The following is a 17,847-nucleotide window of genomic DNA, read 5'->3' on the forward strand; positions in this document are numbered from 1 at the left end:
CCATATCTTTGCCTCCTGATGACAGAGGGCTGGTCCTGATTTTGACAAAAGAATTGTCAAGGGGCAGAGGTTGGAGGTGGAGGGTTATAAAAAATAAAAAACTGCATGTGTTGAAACTTGGTCTAGACCTAATCTGGTCTTGTGTTTTTTCATATGAACCAGGTCTTGGAACCAACTTCTACAAAGGTTAAACTTTGTAATACACGTACTATATATATATATATGATAAATACATATTTATAATATATAACTTATCTGTAAGTTAATGTTTTTAGCCATATGAGAATGATTGTGGTATGTACATGCACGAGGTGAAATTATTTACTAGATAGGAGTAGAATTGGGAGAAAGTGGTGAATGATGGGGTTCATCAAAAATACAGGTGTTCCCCAGCAAGAAGCAGGGAGTATGACCTGAGCGATGCCTACCAAATGGCTGGACCACCTTTTGACTGGGCCGCTGCCTGATGGAGATGCACATGGCGCCAGCCTCATTTCCCATGAGGAGATTCCCAAAATATGTCATGTGTTTGCCCACTCCTTGCAATTGGTGCCCCTTCCTCTGATGTCACCCATAGGAGGGTCTACCTTTATTATGATGATGGCTCCCCTTAAATGACTCATCTCTCTCTTCGTTTCTTCATCTCATTATTGAAAATCAGGCAGATGTAAATAAATAAATCAGAGTTCTTATTAAACTGTCCTTTCCTAAGGTGCTGTAAGAGTCACTTCTGATCTTTATCTCCACATGTACCACTTGAGCACAAGCTTGTCCACTGAAGAACCTCAGCTGAGGCACTACTGACATTTTGGACCCTGTATTTCTTTGTTGTGAGGGCTGTCCTGTGCATCGTAGAATGTAAAGCAGCATCCCTGGCTTCTACCTACTGGATGTCAATAGCACTCTTCCTTCAGTTGCGATGACCAAAATGGCCTCCAGACATGGCTGAATGTCCCCAGGGGAGCACAGTCAGCCCTGACTGAACTGAATGCCCTTTGAGAACATGAGCCTTTTCATACTCATATTTGTATCCCTAGAATCTGATGCATAGAAAACTTTCCATGAAATGAATGAGTGAGTGAATGTACCAGTGAGTAGCTGTTTATGGCATGCACCAACCAGCTGGAAACACTGGGTATGGGGGAAGATGCAACTACTTGGAAAACACTGAATGCTGAGTGGGAGGGTCCATGATATTCTGCTTCTTCTGTTTTGCCCAGGGATGAGTCTAATGTGTGGCTAAAGTTTTTATTATTATACGTCAGAAATTTTACTGTATCTGGACCCTGAGTCACAAGGTGCTTGATAGGGCACATTTATGACAAGATTCCAGAGGTTTAAATTTTCTGAAATATATTAGATTTTATGTGTATATGCTTAAGTGCATTTTTCTGAGGGGTGAGTCCACAAGTATAATCAGATTCTCAAGGGCATCTGACTCAAGAATGGTTAGGTGGCGCTACCTGCTGTTAGCCTACAAAGTCCAGCCTGTAGCACCTGCACACAGATGGCTTCCCTTCCCCAGGTCACAGAACAGGTCTCAACAGCACCTGCTTCCATCACCTGTGCTCAGCTGCTGCCGTGAGTGCTGTCTGCCTGCTGTGCATACGCAGCGTCTCACAGATCACCAAATCAAACCAGGAACTGGGAACGTTTTGAAAGCTCTTTGCAAACACTATGTTATGAGTAGATGATGAAATGAAACTACCTCTACACAAGAAATAAGTGCAAATGGGCAGAGACATTTGCTTGACGTGTTCTGTGTTGTCTTAAGACTCAGAGATCTGCTTGTCATTCTCCTGGTGTCTCTCCATCTTTCAACAGTGGGAATCATCAGATCACACTAGTTTCCATGGCAACTGAGTTTTCTGCATCATTCTCTGGCAGGCCTAAGATCATTCCTACAGCGGACTCTCCCTAGTACTTTGTCCCTAACAACAGATAGAGCTTTCATCGATCGCCTTAAAAGCAGGTCCTCAAACCCAAAAGGTAGCTGTGGTGTCCTCTCTGAAAGGTGGTTGCTTTTCTTTCTAGAGTTTCTAATGAATCAGCACAGACACTGAACATCTAACAGGTCTGAAGCACTGAAAAGTGAGTGCTAATAAATGCATGGCATGATTTCTGCTTTACAAAGCTTAAGAAATCTAATCACATGTACAGGAATCATAGTAATACCAGCAGGTATGCAATGGTGCAAGCAAGCAGGCTGGGATTTAGAAAGGAGAGGTTGCTCTCTGGCTATATTGATCAGGGAGGGGGCTTCTCAAGAAGGAAAGCTTTCATTCCCCCTCTAAAAAATTGGTGCACATTAATCTATGGTGTCTCTGAGTTCCTGGAAGCAGAAATTGATTGAGAAAGCCACAGTGTCTTAAAAGAACAGACAGGACTCAGAGGTGCCTGGTTTATACTTGTGGAATTGCTGAGACCCTAAGAAAGCTCTATTGTGATCCTGAATTATCATCTTAACTTTCCTCCTGTCCCCTCTAGCTACCCCTCCCCACCCTTTTATTAATATTCTCTTACCCCCATACATCTTGGTGCCAGGCAAAATGCACCTCACAGATAAATCACTTTTATTTTCCTTTCTTCTCATTCATTTAGCAGTGTATACCCACTGTGTATATATTAGCTGCTTTTCAGCAGCCTAACTGTCTCACAGTAATTTACCACCCTGTACTCTAGTTCATTATTATCAATTAATATTTATTAAATATCCACAGGGTTCATAGCTGTGAATTCAACAGCATTTTTATTACTTTCTGTTGCCTTGCTGTGTTCTGTTGACTTGGCTCAGCCTAGCCAGTATTTATGATCCTCTTGCCAGTTTTCTATTCATGTGACAGCCCTCATATTCATCCCGATTTCAATTAATATTTCAAAAGCAAATCCAGGAGCCATCATATTAAAACGCTTCACTTAACACCAGATGCACTGCCTCGACTCGTGTCCCTTTCATGTACTAATTTTGCAGTTTTTGCCTAAGACAGAATCCCATTTGTCTGGGCTGCTCTCTACAAGCCCAAACAGTGGTTCCTTCTGGTTCCTTTGCATTCCAGGCAGCTCCAGATGTTTCCTCCTCATAAATTTCAGTCCCTTAACTAGGCTTAATGGATCATAATTGTCCATTTCCAAAGATGCCTCTGAGGTTTGCTTGCCTTCTGTCTTTCAGCACCTTTTGGTTCTTAGTTTGAAGCAGTTGTCTTGAGCTTGGTAGGTTTCCTAATACAATTAATCCATTGACTGCTCTCATGCATGTGTTGAGGGAAATAAAATCATTTGGTCTAGTGAATTCTGGGATCCATCTGTCAGGGCCAGCAGAGAAGCAGGCTCAGGGGCTGTTAGCCTTTTTGTGAGGTGGAGCTGTGGTCAGGGGCCTTCCACCTCCAGAACAGTGAGGCCTTGAAGGCTGGCAGGAGCTGGTGTCAGTGGGTACAACCTGAGCTGACATTCTTGAAGGCACCCATTAGATATGACTGGGACATAGCTGGTACTGTCTGTCATTCCTTTCTCCCTGGTTGGAATCCTAGCTAGATGGTGGTGGGGGGAGCTATTTGGTGATCTCCTGGGCCAAATTTGGAGGTCTGCAGAATACCTGACTTCATTCCTGTTTCGCGAGGTGCAGTAAGGAGGAAGTGAGGCTATGAGAGAGTCAAATGTCACATAGTTAGCATTTGCCATCCTCTTCAGTTCAGTTCAGTTCAGTTCAGTCGCTCAGTTGTGTCTGACTCTTTGCGACCCCATGAATCACAGCACGCCAGGCCTCCCTGTCCATCACCATCTCCCGGAGTTCACTCAGACTCACGTCCATCGAGTCAGTGATGCCATCCAGCCATCTCATCCTCGGTCGTCCCCTTCTCCTCCTGCCCCCAATCCCTCCCAGCATCAGAGTCTTTTCCAATAAGTCAACTCTTCACATGAGGTGACCAAAGTACTGGAGTTTCAGCTTCAGCATCATTCCCTCCAAAGAAATCCCAGGGCTGATCTCCTTCAGAATGGACTGGTTGGATCTCCTTGCAGTCCAAGGGACTCTCAAGAGTCTTCTCCAACACCACAATTCAAAAGCACCAATTCTTCAGCGCTCTGCCTTCTTCACAGTCCAACTCTCACATCATACATGACCACAGGAAAAACTATAGCCTTGACTAGACGGACCTTTGTTGCCATCCTCTTAGGAGGACCTAAATAAGGGTCCATAGTTTTGTCTACAAAGATGGTTTTCTTATTTATTGCATCCATTGAGGTTCTCAAAGGAAACAGATGGCACACTGACCCAGAGGAGGGTTTAGTAAAGAACCTCTTTACCAAGAGGTGATGGAATTCAGGGAAACTTATATGACCGTAGTGCAGCATCCAAGGTTGGAAAGAGTGGGGCGCCACTGTGACCTAGGCCTGAAAGGACTGGGCAGGGGGAGGAGGTAACCCGAAAACCATGTGGCTGTAGGCAGGGAGCCACTTGGTGGGAGATGTCATCTTAGATGGAAGAATGCAGACCACCAGCAGGGAGGTGATCAGGACATGAAAACTCTCACTGGGGTCCCCTCCCACTCTCCAGGCTCCTGCTGGCACCTCCCATTTGTCAAACCCAATTGAAAGCCAAAGAGAAAGGGGCCCTCAGAGCATCTGGGGACGGGGGCAGTGTGGAGAAGGATGGAGAGTGGGTGTGTAGGGGCATACAGGTTGTGCTCAGTGCATGTATCCCATATAAATATATGCCCTGCCTCAGTCTCTCTCTTCTGACATTTCTGGGATGAGAAGATAATACTATCCTAAGTCTGACTAGTTTATTATTTATATACTAGAAATGGGTTCTTGCCTGTTAGATTTGCCAACTTAATTTGACTTGAGCAATATAATGTCACATCTTCAGAAGATAAGTTCCACGTGACCAGAGGCATGGCCTTCTCTTCCAGGGTCCTCATAAAGATGCCCAGTGCAGGGCTGTGTATGTGTTGTGCAGTGGCTGGGGTTCAAAGAGTGTGATCTAGTGGATTAATCACTGTATTAGAACTCAAAGTCTGTAGATTTAAACTTGAAGTGCACCCTTTAGTAGATGTGTGGGCTTCAGCAAGTCTTTGGAACTCTCTGAGTCCCTGTGTTCTCAGTAGTGGAGATGCTATGAAGGCAAAATTAAATAAAGAACAAGAAGTTATTTTACTAAGTGAAGTCATACAGGGAAAGATGGGTATCGTGTGATCTCACTTGTAAGTGGAATCTAAAAAAGTGATACTAATGAACTTATTTACAAAACAGAAATTGACTCACAGACTTAGAAAACAGCCTAGCCAGAGCGGAATGAGACGGAAGGAGGAATAAATTAGGAGTTTGGGATTAACATATACACACATCTATCTTCTATATATAAAAGAGATAAACAGTGAGGACCTATTGTGTAGAACAGGGAACTATACTCAGTATCTTATAATAACGTGTCATGGAAAAGAAGTTGAAAAATAATATATATTTATATGTATTATATACATATATGTATAAAACTGAATCAGTCTGCTGTATACTTGAAACTAACATAATCTTTAAATCAACTGAACTCCAATTTAAAAAAATTAGTGATGAAGACAGGCAGTCTGTGACTCCACATAATTTATGTGCATAATAAAGTCACCATTGGCATTGAACAAAAAAGAACAAGAGGTTGTTCTGGAGGCTGTAGGATGCTTTGTAAATGAAACGTCTTGCTATCGTGGCCCTGCTGCAGCTCCTACCTGCTAAACTTCAGTGAATCAAAAATAAACATAGCAGTGGCAGCTTTAGGAAGAAATACACACTCAGGGCCTCCTGTGGACAGAATACTCCTTTCAAAGGCTACAACAGAAACCAGTGTCACATCAAGTAGTGGAAAGAGCATGGGCTGGCTGGAGAATCAGCCTGAACTGGATTTGAACCTCAGCCTGCCCAGTTCTGCCTACCTGTGTGAGGTTGGCCATGCTCTTTACCTCCTCTGAGACTCCGTGCTCTCATCTATAGGAAGAGGTGCTAATCTCCTCCTCGAAGGGATGTTGAGAGAATGAACAGAAAGGATTCAAGCAGAGCACACAGCCCGGTGCTCGGAGAGTGGGCTCCTCTGTGCTGAAAATCTGTGGAGCTGGCTGCCGTGGGGCCTCCAGATGGCAGTTTTCTTTGTCTGCAGATGGAAGGGGGCATTCAGAAAAGATGTTTCCTTAATGTGTGGTTTGCGTATATTCTTATATGATGTTTAAAAGCTGAATGGCATCTCTGTGATGTTATTAGTACTGGCTAGAAATGCTCAGCCAGGTGTTAATTCCAGGTTGTGCCTGACCAAACCTTGGGTTCCTTTCTTCTTCGTCCAGTAGCTCAGTTGGTCTTTGCCTATTAGTGAGCTGACTCCAGACCTTCTTATATGGAGCGTTATATTTTTTCTGGAACTTTTAGCCTACTGCTGTCACCCTTGAAGCCCAGCCAATGTCTATTTATAACAGGCAATTGTATTCGAAAGGCTTCCAGAAGTGCCTATAGTTTTCCAAGCAACTGTACAATGACCCCCTGTGCACAGGGGCCCACTGGGTCTTGGGCCCCAGGCCCTGTGCCCCTGATAAAATCAGGCAGGAGGACTGGGCACCAGAGCTCTCTTTTGTCTGCCTAATGCCTTCGCTTGCTTTGAGCTGTGCCAGCTCAGAGCAGTGGGAGATGAGATTTGGGGAAGGGGCTGGACACCATTTCCCATGTGACTCCCTCTCTTTACTGCAATGGGGCGGGGTGATCGGGGGAAGACTTGGAGGGGTTGGAGTGGGAAAGATTTTCCACTACATAAAGAGAATGAGAAAGGAAACAGGGGCCTGGTGGCCTCTTGCCAGGCCCCAGGAATGCACCAGCCCTGGGAATTGGCCCCTGGCCAGCCTCCTCAGAGGCTGCTGACTTGGGAAAACAGGCTCCCTGGCCACTGCCAAGAATGCAGACAATGGTCTTTTGGATATTTCACTTTTGAAAGTTAGGCTTTTTGTTTTATTATCACCAAAGGTAACATTTATTGGGCACCTATGTATGCCTGCCAAGAGATAAAGCGCATGATTGGAAGTCAGTGTAACTTAAACCGAGCAGAAACACCAGGGTCCTCATATAATATTTACAACCTGCTTCTAATTAGGGCCTAATCCTTTGCTTGGGTACTTTGCTACCTTAAATGTGAGTGCTGAGTGGTACTGTAATTTTAGAATTAAAATTCATTTGTAAGTGCTCAAGTGACTCATATTATGTCACTTGAAAGGGAATCAGCTTGTCCAATTGTCATTTGGCTGAGAAAGGATTTTGAGAGAACAAAGCACAAAACTAGTGTGTTCTGTTGGAGGAAAAGAGGACAAGATCCAGCTATTGGTTCAGGATGGAGTAACCCCAACATATAGGATGTGAATTCTGAGATGGAAAGAGGGGGACCAGTTACACACACCCCTCAATGTGTCATCACATTGGGTGAAATGATGATGATGGTGTTATGGAAAAATCAGATGACCTTAAAATATTCTTTATGATTTTTAATTCCCATCTGAATAAGTGGCATTGATAATAATAGCAGTTAACATTACAGAGTATTTGCAGTATCCTGAGTGCTGAACTTAGATATTTTATTTATGTTCAATTTATTTAATTTTCATAACAACTCTACAGGGAGGGACTATAATATCCCCATTGTACAGATGAAGAAACTGAGCCTCAGAAATTAAATGAGTTGAGTGCTCCAAGGTCGCTCGACTAATAAACTCCAAGGTCAGTCTTACCAAAAAGCTCATGCTGTTTGTAATGCCTGCACTGCCCATGTGTATCTTGAATGCTTTAGAGTTGAAAGGAGCTTGCCTCTCTGGGTTTGACCGAGGGCTTTCTGGCTTCCCTTTCCCATGGTGATGGGGTGGTCTACTTACATGATATCATCTTCTGGAGGGTTCTCAGCTGTAGCTTCAATAACCATTTGACAGTGGTTCTTCTCAAAGCAGTTTCCCTGTTGGTTTGAAGGCCTTTACATCTGATATCAGTGTAGCCTCCTTCATGTTTAGAAACCTTCCTCGGTTTTGTGATGAGAGGTCCTACCAGGATTCTGAGCAGGTGGAAGGATGAAACAAGCTGCTGTGAAATTCCAGGAAGTTCACCACTTTGCAAGTGAGGCTGTGCTCACACCTTGGTTTAAGAAAGTTCTATTTATATGACTCTACTGTGTGGATCACAGTAAACTGTGGAAAATTCTGAAAGAGATGGGAATACCAGACCGCCTGACCTGCCTCTTGAGAAACCTATATGCAGGTCAGGAAGCAACAGTTAGAACTGGACATGGAACAACAGACTGGTTCCAAATAGGAAAAGGAGTACGTCAAGGCTGTATGTTGTCACCCTGCTTATTTAACTTATATGCAGAGCACATCATGAGAATGCTGGGCTGGAAGAAGCACAAGCTGGAATCAAGACTGCCGGGAGAAATATTAATAACCTCAGATAGGCAGATGACACCACCCTTATGGCAGAAAGTGAAGAGGAACTAAAAAGCCTCTTGACAAAAGTGAAATGGGAGAGTGAAAAAGCTGGCTTAAAGCTCAACATTCAGAAAACGAAGATCATGGCATCTGGTCCCATCACTTCATGGGAAATAGATGGAGAAACAGTGGAAACAGTGTCAGACTTTATTTTGGGGGGCTCCAAAATCACTGCAGATGGTGACTGCAGCCATGAAATTAAAAGACGCTTACTCCTTGGAAGAAAATTTATGACCAACCTAGACGGCATATTAAAAAGCAGAGGCATTACTTTGCCAACAAAGGTCCGTCTAGTCAAGGCTATGGTTTTTCCTGTGGTCACGTATAGATGTGAGAGTTGGACTGCGAAGAAAGCTGAGCGCCGAAGAATTGGTGCTTTTGAACTGTGGTGTTAGAGAAGACTCCTGAGAGTCCCTTGGACTGCAAGGAGATCCAACCAGTCCATCCTAAAGGAGATCAGTCCTGAGTGTTCATTGGAAGGACTGATACTAAAGCTGAAACTCCAGTACTTTGGCCACCTCATGTGAAGAGTTGACTCACTGGAAAAGACCCTGATGTTGGGAGGGATTGTGGGCAGGAGGAGAAGGGGACGACAGAGGATGAGATGGCTGGATGACATCACGGACTTGATGGACATGAGTTTGAGTGAACTCTGGGTGTTGGTGATGGACAAGGAGTCCTGGTGTGCTGTGATTCATGGGATTACAAAGAGTTGGACACGACTGAGCGACTGAATTGAACTGAGGTTTACACAAAATATTGGGGGGGGGTTTCCACTTTCCACAGAGATTCCTCATATAACAAAGGACTCCCCAGAAGGTTTCTTGAAATAGACTTTAATGCATTTTAAATTGAATTGAATTTCCAAAATGCAATTTGTGGTGGTAATTTCCCATGGAGCTAAACACTCAAAATCAGACATTTTTTAAAAAATTTTCCTGTAATGGAAAATAGATCATATGTGGTATTTGGGGTCAGAGCTCTGTCCCCAGAAGCCCTTAAGGGGCTAAGAGCCTGTGACTCTCAGTTCAGTTCAGTTGCTCAGTCGTGTCCAACTCTCTGTGACCCAATGGAATGCGGCATGCCAGTCTTTCCTGTCCACCACCAACTCCCAGAGCTTACTCAAACTCATGTCCATTGAGTTGGTGATACCATCCAACCATCTTATCCTCTGACATCCACTCCTCTTCCTGCCTTCAATCTTTCCCAGCATCAGGGTCTTTTCTAGTGAGTCAGTTCTTTGCATCAGGTGGCCTAAGTATTGGAGTTTCAGCTTCAGCATCAGTCCTTCCAATGAATATTCAGGACTGATTTCCTTTAGGATGGACTAGTTGGATCTCCTTGCAGTCCAAGGGACTCTCAAGAGTCTTCTTCAACACACAGTTCAAAAGCTTCAATTCTTTGGCACTCAGCTTCATTTATAGTCCAACTCTCTCATCCACACATGACTACTGGAAAAACCATAGCTTTGACTAGACAGACCTTTGCTGCATAGTAATGTCTCTGCTTTTTAATATGCTGTCTAGGTTGGTCATAGCTTTCCTTCTGGGGAGCAAACGTCTTTTAATTTCATGGCTACAAACACCATCTGCATTGATTTTAGAGCTCCCCCCAAAATAAAGTCTGTCACTGTTTCCATTGTCTCCCCATCTATTTCCCATGAAGTGATGGGACCAGATGCCATGATCTTTGTTTTCTGAATGTTGAGTTTTAAGCCAACTTTTTTGCTCTCCTCTTTCACTTTCATCAAGAGGCTTTTTAGCTCCTCTTCGCTTTCTGCCATAAGGTTGTTATCTGCATATCTGAGGTTATTGATGTTTCTGCCGGCAATCTTGATTTCAGCTTGTGCTTCATTCAGCCCAGCATTTCTTATGATGTACTCTGCATATAAGTTAAATAAGTAGGGTGACAATATACAGCCTTGATGTACCCCTTTCCCAATTTGGACCCCGTATGTTGTCCCATGTTCAGTTCTAACTTACTTCTTGACCTGCATACAGATTTCTCAGGAGCTTGGAGGTAATTTTCACTCAGGACAATAAGAGGAGGATCACCACCAGGACTCTTAGGCTTGGCTCTTCCTGGGCAGAGTCATTTTCTTTCATTCTTCTTTTCTTTTAGTTTGTTTGTTTTTTTAAATTTTTTGGTATTACCACGCAGCATGTGGGATCCTAGTTCCTCAACCAGGGATTGAAACTGCATCCCCTTTGTTGGAAGTGCAGAGTCTTAACCACTGGACCATCATGGATGCCCCTCCTTTCTTCACTCTTGACAGCTCTGGTGGGGCTCATGGGCTGTGCTCTCTGTCGTGAAGAATGGGTGGCAATCTACAGTTAATCCAAGCAATTCAGACATCTTCACAATCCTCTTGCATGTTACTGGAAGACTTTCCTGGTAGTTTTTTCTATAAAACATTTTTTAAAGAACTTTTTTATATAAAAGTTCTTCCCTCCTTGCCAATTATATCCATTAAACATTTATTTGTACAGATCTCATGGAGCCCAATCCTCTGAATAAATGAAAGAAAACATCGAAATGGAAGACATTAGCTTAGAATTAGATTATGGCTCATTGGGGATACTGTACTGATCCAGGTTACATATTTTAATCAGTCCTTTAACAAATATTTATTGTGCTTGATTCTTTAATGAATTCTGTGGTTAAACAAGCCAAATACTGGCCTTCTCTAATGGAGCTTATATTCCATTAAGTTTTCTCAACAGTCTGTGAAGCAGGTATCATGCTTTCCAGTTTAGAGATGTGGAAACTGAGGCTCAGAAAGGTTTAATCACTTGCCCCAGACAGATCACCCAAGTTAGTAAGAGGTGGCATTTGTTTCAGAACCAGAACCAAGCTCAACCAAAAGTCAGTTGCTTGGTTTTTCTATACCCTGAACTAAATATTTGAAACAATTAATGATCAAATCTATATTTCTTTTATATTTATTTGATAATTGGAGATTATCTGGAAGACACAGCAAAAACAACAACAACAACAACAACAACAAAAAAACCCTGGTTTTAAGTGAGGAATTAACCAGGATGAGTCTTAGTAGAATAGGACCAGAGAGATAGTTAATCCTTTTCCCTATGTGGTTACCATCTTCCCAGTGGGAAATTGGAAAAGTATTTATAGTGGTTATTAGTGAAAGCACAGCTTTGCAAGTCACACATTTGGTATTTAAAGTCCTTCTGCCCAGAGAGGATTGACTGTTCCTGTTGATAAGCATGTTGCTGCGGGGCTTCTTTAGAGAGGAAAAGAGCACAGGCTGGTAGAAATGACGTGTAACTCTCAGTGCCACAAAGTAAGACCTAGCTCTGCTGCTGCCTGGCTGTGTGCCCTTTAACCTTTTCTGAGCCTCTGTTTTCTTCAGGACTTATATTAGAATCAAGTGACATGAGAGGGAAAAAAATTGAGAGAGTTAAAAATTATACCCCAGTAACAAATGAGAACAGTAACAATATGGAATTAGGATAAGGAATAGGGTTTTGACTGTGTACAGTGAGATCCCCCAGTACCTGGTGGAGGGCCCTTTCCAAAATGGTCCATGAATGGCTAAGCAAAAGAAAATGAAGGATAACAGTTGCACTAATGAAATAAAAACAAAGTGTCATTGCAGTGGCACTACAGCCACTACAGAAAGCTCTATTCTACTGAGTACAGAGAGTGAGCCACACACATTCTTTTATTTTTAAAATTTTAATTGAAGTATAATTGATTTACAATTTGTGTTAGTTTCAGGTGTATAGCACAGTGATTCAGTTACATACACACACACACACACACACACACACTTATTATCAGTGAATCACTGTACTAAAACTAACACAATACTGAGTTGAGAAGTTCTCCTGGACAAGGAAATGGCTACCCATTCCAAATGAAGATTTCTATGTCTACAGCCTTTGTATACACACCTAAATAATAAATTGACTAACTAAATGAATAAACTGAAATTCTCTTGGTTGGAGAAGTCCATGAACAGAGGAGCCTGGCAGGCCATAGCCCATGGAGTTGCAAAGAGTCAAACACAACTGAGCAACTAACACACACACATATATGTATATACACACATATATATTCCATTTTGGATTCTTTCCCCTTATTTCTTAATTAAATAAAAAAATGACAACTTGCCCCTGAGAGTGGTAGGTGCATCTGGCCACTCTCAGATGCCCAGGAAACAGTTCACACAACTTGATGTGATCTAAGAAAGATCATGGTGGATACCTGCCCTTACTGGGGCAAGGAAAAGGGGCAACCTCCATCCAAGGCCCCACCTCCTGAAAGAGCTTCAACTTTTCCCAGACTCATTTGTAGGCTTACCATTTAGTCTTCCATTTACCACATGTTCATTGAGTACCTTCTGTGCAAGGCACTCTCCTCCTATTAAAATCTTTTAAAAATGTAGCTCTCTTAAAAATTTACTATTTCTTTCTCTCCGGATTTCTGCCATGCATCCTTCAGAGCTGTGATGAGGGCCCTCTTGGGAAGCTGCACAGATGGGAGTCACAGAAGCTTGTAACATGTGCTGTGAAGAGCTGCATTCAATAAGTGTTGTCTTTCTCTGCATTGGTCCTTTATGAATGTTGAAAGTGGAAGTGGATGGGTGACAGAAAGGGAAAAGAAGGCAGAGAACTGAGTCAGTCCTGAGGCTAGAATAACTCTCTAGAGAGAAGCTAGTGACTTTTGCGCTGAAGGGAAATGAGAGACTAGAACAATGATCGCATCACACACACACACACACACACACACAGATGCAACAATGACACACATACACACCCACAGACACAACAGATATCCAGTAATTGGATCCAGTTTCTTCTCTGCTCACTCACTTCTCAGATATGAGCCAGCATTTATGTGATATCCCAGGGTAGGTAAGGACCCTGGTTCATAATGTCTGCATGCATGAAGGGAAGCAAAGACCCCTGAAATGACACAGCTCAAGCATTATACTTTTTTGCCCATCTCCAAAATGAGATAAAGTTAGTACATTTGGGAGAAGACACACATCAGCCAGATAAAGAAAATGTGCAGAGAGACCAGACAGAACCATGCATGGAGTTCTGAGGTGTTGGGGAAACCCAAGGCCAGAGCCAGACACCAAAGTAGTAGGTATTGTAGTTACCACAAGTACATGAGGGGATGGGAACTCAGAAATCTAGGGAACCTCCATGCGCTCATGAAGCAAGGGCTGCGTGTCAAGTTTTGGAAGTTAATATTCCTTCCTGTTTGAGCTCTGTGATTCATATCCTTGTCCCATGGTTCAGACAGTCCCAAGAGGACTAGAAATTGATAAGGTGCCACATTGTGATATTTCTTAAAACTAATTATCTGAGAGAATTCATGGAATATTGAATGGAGTAAAGGTTCACACTTGACTAAGATTCACTATCATGCATGACAACGTACAAATTGATCCTTTAGGAAAGTTAATAACTTAGCCAATGTTAATAGTAACCAGTTAGATCTGAACATCAGAATTAAGATTTTTATGTCTACAGTCTTTGTATACACACCTAAATAATAGACTAACTAAATGAATAAACACAACTTTAATTCTGAGTATATAATTAAAGAGCTTGAGCTCTCTCTTCACAGTCTATAAATGCATTTTTTTTAAATTAGTAAAGTTAAAAACATCTGTGGGCTCTAAGTTCTAATACTTCTTTAGGGGTGCAACATTCTAAGGATATGAGTTTTGTATCTCATTTATTAAGTTCATTAGATCAATTCACAAGGGTTAAGAACTAACTTCTATGTTTATGGGTAGGCAGGTAGATTCATTGTAACTATTGGGTTTTGAGTCTGGCTAACTTCTATATGAAAAGGCACTTGTAGTACTTTCCTGGCCTAGCCCACAGAGGGCTCAGTAAAGTCTTGGGAGGTTAATGCCAAAACTTGGCTTCTGTGCATCAGTGCTGAGTTAAATCTCGGATGAGAGTTTTGGGTGAAGTAGAAAGACAAAGCTTTATTGCTTTGCCAGGCACATGGGGACACAGGGGTTTGTGCCCTCAAAAGCTATGTATCTCAGCCTGGGGTGGGGGGCGGCGGGGGGTGGGTTTGGTGAGGAGTTTTATAGCAATGGTTCTAGGGTGGGGTTGCTGATAAGTATCAGGGTGTGTGCAGGGCCTGCACTCCTTTAATCCAGCCTCATGTGGCCTCCTGACAAGCTTCTGTGGTTCTCGAGGTTATCAAACTGTGACCCTCTATCTAGAATGAAGAATGCTTCATCAGATAATTAACATCTTCCATTTGTTGGGGGTCTTAGTTCTGTAAAGAGCTCAAAGACACTGTTATGTACTTCCCTTGAGTTGGAACCAGGCTTTTGTCCTAAGAGCACTATTGTTTTTTGGCTGCTTCTCCCTTGTCTCTGCATCCTTTCTCTTCCCTGATCAGCAAATATTTGAACCTGCCCTTTGGAACAAAGGAAAATGCAAGAAGTGAGGAACACAGAAAGGCTTCCATGCCCAGGAACCCCACAGGGTCCTGCTCTGTTTAAAAGTGTGTTGCCAAGTGCCTGCAGGTGCCACACTTCTGGACCCAGCTTTGTCTCTAATGAGCTGAGTCACTGTAGACAATTTTTCTTTTTGTTTGGGGTTTTAGCTTTACCTTTTTGTCTTCGTGATCAGAGGATGGGGCCCAGTGACCTGTCAGGTTCCTTGGACCTCAATGATTCTGTGATATTAAGTGTCTAACATATCATGAGGAATGCCAAAGATGGGGAAAAACATTCTAGCTACCATAGTGTTCCCAATGGCTCTGGAGATGGAGTTTTGGTCACTGAGAAGGCATAGCAGGCCTTTCTTCTGGGTTATATTTAAATATGTGATAAAGGGAGGAATGTCTAATGATGGAATTGCAAGGAGAGAACAGAGAGGATAAAGGGAAAGAAATATATGTCACAAATATATCACCATCATAAGAAACTCACTTGTAAGGTTCTGAGGAAAATTCAATAGGAGATAATTTGTACTATCTGAAAGTTATTTGCTTAGATTCCTTTCAAATGCATAAAGATAACCTTATTTGTTTATTTTTATTAATTTTTAAAATATGTATTATGTCATCATTATCTATTTGGCTGTGCTGTGTCTTAGCTGTGGCACAGGGCATCTTGGATCTTTGATCCTGCATGTGTGGTCTTCAGTTGAGGTATGCAAACTCTTAGTTATGGCATGTGGGATCTAGTTCCTTGGCCAGGGATTGAACCTGGGCCCCTGCATTGGCAGTGCTGAGTCTTTTAGCCACTGGACCACCAGGGAAGTCACAAGATAGCTTTTTTTTTTTTAAAAAAAAAAGTCAGTTTACAATCCATCTTAATGCTGTAATTTCGCACTTTGTCCAAAGCCATCTTGTGAGATTTACAGTGAATTTAAGGATTCTATTTCGCCCAGCACAGTGTTGCTTCAATGGGATGTGGCCAATTTGGTATTATATTTGAGAGACGTTATTCCTATGTCTGATTTGCATATTCCCCACTAGAGTTATCCCTCTTCTGCTTTCCAAAGTTATACTTCAGAAAAACACATGTCAGTGGAGCAGTGTCTTTGACCTGATAAGCATACTTAAGTTGTAAATTATAAGGAAAAGTCTTGTCACAAGTCACACTTTTGTGGACTTCAGAGGGGTTGAGTAAATGGTCAGGCCTCACTGATTTGGAGACTTTGGAGTTGATTGTCTGTATGACTGAATATTATTTAAAAGACTGACGGTTAAGGCATTTCAAATTTATAGTTGAATTAACAGTGAATAGAATTTTTTCACTCTGTTTGAAAGATAAATAAATAAGTTATGATTGGCATTACTTTGCCAAAACATCCGTATCCCTCTCCTCTTCTTCCTCCTCCTCCTTTTTGAAGAAACCCTTGCTTAAAAGAGGAAAAGGAGGGGAGAAATGAAGAGATGGAAGCATTTGAAGAAAGTATAAATAAAATTGCAGTGGGGTAAATAAGAAAACAAACTCCACTAGCTCAAAGTCTCACCGACAAGCCTGCAGAAGGGTCTGGACTAAGACTGTTAAGATAGGGACTGCTTTTGCCTTTATATCCTTTGAGAATGGAAGAGCACCCAGTCCATTAGATGCCATTTGAATGAATGAATGATATTGTGATGAAGAAATACTTCAAAATGGATCTGAAGGTCTAGGATAAGGACCCAAAGTCAGCAAAGCCCTAGGAAACAGAGGTTGGCCTCTGACTGATAACTCCCATTTGGTACCAGTTCTGAACTTGAGAGCTTTGTCAGTCAGGTGAGTGTGAGGCATCAAGTTATTATCCTCAGCACAGGGAAGATATAATATCTATTGAATGAATGAATGCAGAAATAGGCATCCATGTTGCTAAAAGCAGTGGGTCCTTTTCACAAAATTCCATGTTTTTCTGTAAGTTGATATAGACTCAGTAGATTTCAGATGGAATAATCTTACATATCCAGGTAGTCAACTCAAAACTCATGAATGTTTACAGTGTTTGCTCTTCTAAATCCTGTGACCAATCAGAGAAACTATTTGAAAAATATCTTTGGGTCACAAACAAATTGGGATCCACTTTTACCTCTGAAAAATCAGAAATCCAAAAAATAAGAAGACCTGGGCTTTGTGTCACTTTTCCTTGGCATCAAATTGTGGGTTTTTTTAATCTGTAAATATTTTCAGTAAATATTGTATTTATCAGTAAATATTTTCATGCGCATTTATAAAAAACATTCCTGGTTGGTTTTTGATGACGTGACAAGAAGAGGTGTCTTCCTGGCATGGGTTATAGCATATGACCTTTGAAAATGTGGTTCTTCCACTTAGTTCATGTGTTTTTAGGACCCAGAGATGATTGAGACAGAAAGACAGACATGTGTTCCACTATCTTGGGGTCATAGTTTAACTTGCAAATAAGCTTTTGGAGTTAAATATTTATCTCATGTCCAGGTAATATAAAACTTTTCTGTTTAAAGACTGGTTCATTTTTACTGATTTGGTACTGGGTTGCAAACCAAAAATAGCTCGTAATTCTTCAGTAGAAGTCCTTATGACTTTGATCAAATCTGCAAAAGTTGCACGCAAAAAGATAAAGCCATGGACGCCTGGCCACTCCAATTTAGTAACTGGAATGATACCAATGACTTCCCAGTTAGTTTTAAAAGGCTACCTTCTCCCCACACAGAGAAAGCAATGTTGACTTGCCAACCTGTATTAGAACTCAAATAAAATGTCAGCCAGCAAGTTCTTTGAATCAAGAGGTCATAGACCTGGGTATGACTGTTACATTTCAGATAGGCCTGGGTTATTCTTGGAGCAATAAAACAACTGTATGTGTGGAAGCTGAAATAATGAACTATCAAAGCTTGTGAGATAATC

The 17,847-nt window shown here is 42.0% G+C and overlaps 1 protein-coding gene and 1 non-coding gene across 28 annotated transcripts in view; one reads left to right on the forward strand and one right to left on the reverse strand.

The window, feature by feature from the left end:
- NCKAP5 (NCK associated protein 5) overlaps positions 1-17,847 on the forward strand; it is a 1,152,446-nt gene that overhangs the window by 192,225 nt on the left and 942,374 nt on the right. The window lies entirely within an intron of this gene.
- Positions 15,687-15,760, reverse strand: TRNAG-GCC (transfer RNA glycine (anticodon GCC)). The gene has a single exon. It is a non-coding gene; the product is annotated as a tRNA-Gly (tRNA).

Source organism: Ovis aries, chromosome 2 (genome assembly GCF_016772045.2).
Source record: "Ovis aries strain OAR_USU_Benz2616 breed Rambouillet chromosome 2, ARS-UI_Ramb_v3.0, whole genome shotgun sequence".
NCBI lineage: Eukaryota > Metazoa > Chordata > Mammalia > Artiodactyla > Bovidae > Ovis > Ovis aries.